General features: G+C 27.7%; 1 pseudogene; it reads left to right on the top strand.

Moving 5' to 3' along the window:
* Window positions 1–4466: 4466 nt before the first annotated feature.
* LOC119601647 lies at window positions 4467–5678 on the top strand (annotated as a pseudogene).
* The last annotated feature ends 677 nt before the right edge of the window (window positions 5679–6355 follow it).

Genomic DNA, 6355 nt, shown 5'->3' with positions numbered 1-6355 from the left:
GAAAATTTCGTAGCTATAGATCCAATGGTTTCAACTTTACAAGAAAAAGAAAAAAGACTTAAGTACACATCTATTTTCTGTTTATGAATTTTGTAACAGCAAGTTGTCGGTTACGTCCAAATTTTCTTTTAAAATATATTAAATTTATAGAAAAATTTTGAACAAATTAACGTATTAAATTTGGTTGTGAATGAAATGCCACATATCTGAGTATAATTGTAATAAATTCATGTAATTATCACTATGCCATTGCAATTTATGTGCTAAAATTTATAATTTTCTATAACTTTTTATGAATTTAGTTCATTCTAATTACTAATTACGTTGCATTTATATTATTACCATTTAACCAACTCTTATATTTGGTTGTAAATTTGTGGATTTCGGAAGGCGTACCTGTATATGGACTCTTAATGAATCAATAGTCCCAGAATTTACTGTTTTTTTTTAGAATTTCATCAGGCTTTCTTAATTTTTGAAAGAACTCATCCTAAAACATCATCATACATCAAATTTCGTTGCTATACTGATATTTTTAAGACAGTTATGGTCATAAAATCATTGTCTTAAAGGGTCCACATATGGAGGCGAAGGTCAAATATTGCATGACATCTGTCATACTTCCCAAAATAATTTACAGGTACATATATATAACCGACTTCTGCAAAATTTTATAGCGATTGCTACATAATGTTTTAACTATAATCCGGGAGGTACTTGTATGGGGGCTAATTGAATTTTGCCCATTATTAACACAAAACAATATTTGTCATTAATAAGCATTTTTGGAGAATTTCATCACTCTAGCTCATAACGTTCGGAGCCTATCGGGTTTCAACAAAAAAACTGACATACAGACATCGCTAGATGTATCTACTTCGAAGATAATTAAAAAATGCTCTCCTGTAAAATTTAGTTTTTGTCGGTTACGTCTTTTGTGCAAAAAGGGCTCGATATAATGAAATAGTAATAAAATGTAATTATAAATTATTCGATTAATCGACAAATAATTGTCGAAGTCTTTATTCTAAATTGACAAAAAAAATTGCAAACACAATTTTGTATGTTCGATTGTTTAATCTGTTTGAAAACATAAATAACTGACATTTTTATACATATGGAAACAGCGAATCTTGGTGTTAAGTAAGGCGACCAGATTTTGCAAATGAAAATAGATCACATAAAGAAAAGAGTAAAACAATTTTTTAAATTAAATTTTTTACATCTTTTACAGAAAAAGATTATGATCATTTTTATGCATTTGTTTTATTTGAATATAAATAAATCAAATTTAAAGATTTTTAGAAGGAAATTTATTAAAGAAAATTACGTATTTAATTCCAATGTGAAAACTTCCCAATTCCAGTTATCTATGTATTTTGAAAATAATCACAATATTCCTTTAATTAAAGATTTTTACGTTAAAAGATGTATATTTTTTTAAATCTTATAAATATCCAAATAACGAATATTTTGCGACAATTTTTAATAAATAAATAAATACAAATATTGATAAATATCTAATATAGCATTCTATTTAACATACATACATACATACATACACTGACTCAAATAAGTCTCCGTACAGTATGTAGTTAAAAACATAATTTGTTATATTTTATAAAATATTTCAAGCTATTTGACTCTTATGAGTTAATAAATTATTTTTTAATTTACAAAAATAAATATTGATCAAGGTTTTAAAAATTAAGATGACAAAAAATGACATATTATGGAAATAGATAACAGAAAGAGGACAAACATTTTAAAGATGGCAGAAAAACGCGTTTATAATAATAAAAATAAATACAAATTGTATACTTACATTCCTTTTTTGTAAAATTTTTCAAGAGTTTGAACATTTGCAATTGCAATTTGAATAACATATGTAATAAGAAAATGTTGTATATTTTCAAAACCCGTGTTTATACACTTGATTTTTTATATAAATTTTTTAGCAAGTTAACAAATAAACGTTACTCAAAAATGCTCCACTTGAATAGAACGTGTTTATGTCAGTTTTTTGTGAGTAAAACATATTGATTAACGCTCTAAACCCGGTTAAGATGACTCGTATAGCTTGTCTATCGCTTCAGACTTGTTTGATGAAACAGTAAGTTCAGGAATAATTCAATTCTTTTATATAGATTCCTAAACTTTCCGAAATAACAGTTTATTGGATAAAATTTAGACTTGAATTCAACGATTATACAGACAGACGGACATAGCTTAATTGACTCCTCCATTTGGATCCAAAATAGAGATAATAATATACATTGCAGTGTCGGAATTTTTTGTAGAAATTATAAATGCAATGATAAACTAATACATATACATATGTATATATACATATATGTATGTATATGTATGTATGTATATACACTAGGGTGGATCGAAAAAGAGTTGAGTCAGTCACCCTCTACGATTAAAGATATGTTTATAACATTTCCAAAAATATAAAAAATACTTTTTTGCTACGCCTAGAAATTTAAGTCTGATCGTAACATATCATAAATCAATATTTATGGCTTGACTGTAGCTACATACAATTTCATTTCTAGACAATTTTTTAATTCAACGTCATAATCTATGTCCGACTTCTGATATCTCGGATCCTTCCCCAAAATCTAAAATTGTGGCTATACTGGAATAGAGTACATTCAATTATATGAAATATTAGCTTTTAAAATCCTCACTTTTATACATAAAGAGCTATTTTACAGGTATTTAAAAATACCTGTATAGTAGTGCTGTTAAAGTATTGAGTAGTGGGTATCGAGTATTTGCCCTATTTTTTTGGGTACTCAATACTAAAAAGTAGTTACTCACTACTTTCAGACTTGTATATGGATTTAACTTATTTAAATTTAACGGCTATGATGTGAAAAAATACAGCTCTACAACTAATACAGATCATATTATTATTAGAAATGCAACTCTTAACAATATCAAATCAATGTAAAAATAATTTAAAAACTGCAACATAGTTAAAAAGTTACAAATATTTATTGACGCAATCTAAAAAAATAAAATGTCTCAAAAGATGTGTGATGACTGGTCTATCTTTACTTAATTCCTCGTTTTTAATTTAAAATAAAACCGTTAAAAGTATCGAGTAGTATTGAGTACCCAAACGAAAAGTATTGAGTAGTATTGAGTACAATACTACAAACAAATAATTTGCTAGGGAAATGGTCGAACCCAATATATCTGTTCATTAATTAATTTACAATACAAAAACACTAAAGTGTAGTAACAGTGATTGTGAACAGATCTTTGCAGCAAGTCATAAGTTTATGTTCTCAATGAAAAAAAAAACAATCAAAACAAATATACATAAGAATGTCAGAAGATAAAAAAATCAAAAAATATTAAATTAATTAAACATGCGAAATAAACAAAATTAATTTCTTTGAATTTTCATTTCTTTTATTTTCTTTATTCCACATTTTAAACTAATAAATAAACTGTTTTTAATAAAATTTTAGTTTTTTTGTTTTGGTAAACAGCTGTTTGTTTTTGATTTCAGTGTTACCACTTTATCGTTTTTTTATGCTAAAATCGTTTGAATTTTTTGTTTATATGTTGAAATAAACAATTGGCAACACTAAACTTTCTTACAACATTCGAAAAACATGAAAAATTGTCGTAGGAGTTATATAGAGCTTTTGCATAGAAAATACCAACAACATTGTTATGACTATTGTAGCAGCTGCTGACATACAACGCATACAACGCTACAACATCGATTGTGAATTGAACAAATGTTGTTGGTATTTTCTATGCAAAAGCTCTATATAACTCCTACGACAATTTTTCATATGTTTTTTAAAAGTTGTAAAGAGTTTCAGTATTGCCAATAGTTCATTTTAGCACATAAACAAAAAACTAAACAAATTTTAGTTGCAAAAACAACAGAATGGTAACACTATAAACATGAACATCAAAACAAAAAGAAAATAAATTTGAAGTTTATACATAATTCAAAATTAAAAAATTGAAATTAGCAATTAAATATGGATATTCTGGATAATTTTGAGGTAAGTTTTTTTATATTATTAAATTATTTTAATATTATTTTTGTTTTATAGCCTAAACCAAAACGTGTTCGTTTAAATCCGCCAAGAAAGTGGTCTGTGGCCGAAGAAAAGAGTATTGGAATTTCTCGTGGAAAATAGGGACTTTGAGGTAAGTAAAATTGGTTTAAATTTGTATTGCTTAACGCAGAAATGTATCCATTAACATTTTATAGAAACCAACAGCCCAGGTTTATTATAAGCGCTTCGCAGAGCAAAAGAACGTGTGCGTGGAATGGAAACAAGTGAGATCCAAAGTTAGGAATATGCGGGTGTCTTATAATAAAGCAAAAGCATGGGAAGGTTCGACTGGAGCGGGAAGCATGGAAGGTGAAACAGTAAAAGGTAAGTATCAAAATCGATAAAATATATATTTTTTAGCAATTAAATATGGATATTCTGGATAATTTTGAGGTAAGTTTTTTTATATTATTAAATTATTTTAATATTATTTTTGTTTTATAGCCTAAACCAAAACGTGTTCGTTTAAATCCGCCAAGAAAGTGGTCTGTGGCCGAAGAAAAGAGTATTGGAATTTCTCGTGGAAAATAGGGACTTTGAGGTAAGTAAAATTGGTTTAAATTTGTATTGCTTAACGCAGAAATGTATCCATTAACATTTTATAGAAACCAACAGCCCAGGTTTATTATAAGCGCTTCGCAGAGCAAAAGAACGTGTGCGTGGAATGGAAACAAGTGAGATCCAAAGTTAGGAATATGCGGGTGTCTTATAATAAAGCAAAAGCATGGGAAGGTTCGACTGGAGCGGGAAGCATGGAAGGTGAAACAGTAAAAGGTAAGTATCAAAATCGATAAAATATATATTTTTTATTGATTAGCCATGTCCGTCCATTAATCTACATTTGAAAGTGACATTGCAATTCGTTTAAAATTTGTAATTCCGTTTGTAACACATCGAAATATTGGTCTTAGAACAAAATTACATATACTCTGGGTTCTTTTTAAATTCTAATGATGGCGGACATAGTCTATATTTTCTCTTACATGCCTGAATACCTTACTTATTTTAAATTTTATTTTTTAGCAACTTTATTGAAAATGTGCTGTTATTATGATGAGCTGGATGATATATTTGGTTCTAAAATTATTGAAACAGCAGTAATAGAAGAAAGTTTAGATGAAGAATCTGATGGAAGTTTTCTAAATTCCACAGAAATATATGTGGACGACACCACCACTGCATCAGATAGCTCCTTACCAGAGACTAAGCAGTCATGCAGCCGTAAAGGCATTTATTCCCGAACTGTAGTGTAAGATATTATGAAAATGCAGACGGAAATTATGGTTTTAAAAAAAGAAAAAATGGAACACGAAAAAGAAATCAAGGAAAGGGAAATCGCTATCAGAGAAAAAGAGATCAAGATAAAGGAAAGGGAATTAGAATTAAAGATGAAAGAGCTGGAAACTCAAAAGGAATTAAAAATAATGGAACTACAAATGAAAGAAAGATTAGCTACGGAGGAGTTGCGGTTAAAATACGCAAAATAAAATATTTAAAACTTAATGAACTAAAGATCAAACTTTAAAAAATCAAAAACGATTTAAAACAAAACCTTATAATATCATAATTATAAAATCTATATTCTAGTATATAGTCTAATCTATAATCTAGTCTATAGTCTAGTCGATAGTCTAGTCTATAGTGTAGTTTAGTCTATAGTCTTGTCTAGTTTATAGTCTAGTTTATAATCTAGTCTATAGACTAGGCTACAGTCTAGAATAAAGACTTGACTATAGACTAAACTACACTATAGACTAGATTATAGACTAGACTATAGACTAGACTATAGACTAGACTATAGACTAGACTATAGACTAGACTATAGACTAGACTAGACTATAGACTAGACTATAGACTAGACTATAGACTAGACTATAGACTAGACTATAGACTAGACTATAGACTAGACTATAGACTAGACTATAGACTAGACTATAGACTAGACTATAGACTAGACTATAGACTAGACTATAGACTAGACTATAGACTAGACTATAGACTAGACTATAGACTAGACTATAGACTAGACTATAGACTAGAATATAGACTAGACTATAGACTAGAATATAGACTAGTCTATAGACTGGACTATAGACTAGTCTATAGACTAGATTATAGGCTAGATTTTTTAAATATTCTATTGAAATTAAAAAAATAGATTTTTATTTTATCTTTAAATTTGTCTTTCTAATTTCAAATAATTTATTTATAGAAAGAAAAAAAATTTAATAAAAAATGATTTTATTTAATTAATGAAG

Source organism: Lucilia sericata, unplaced genomic scaffold, assembly GCF_015586225.1.
Source record: "Lucilia sericata isolate MDLA Ls3-8-SP2 unplaced genomic scaffold, ASM1558622v1 Contig000183F_arrow, whole genome shotgun sequence".
In the NCBI taxonomy this organism is placed as follows: domain Eukaryota; kingdom Metazoa; phylum Arthropoda; class Insecta; order Diptera; family Calliphoridae; genus Lucilia; species Lucilia sericata.
This window is presented reverse-complemented; position numbering and strand designations above follow the sequence as displayed.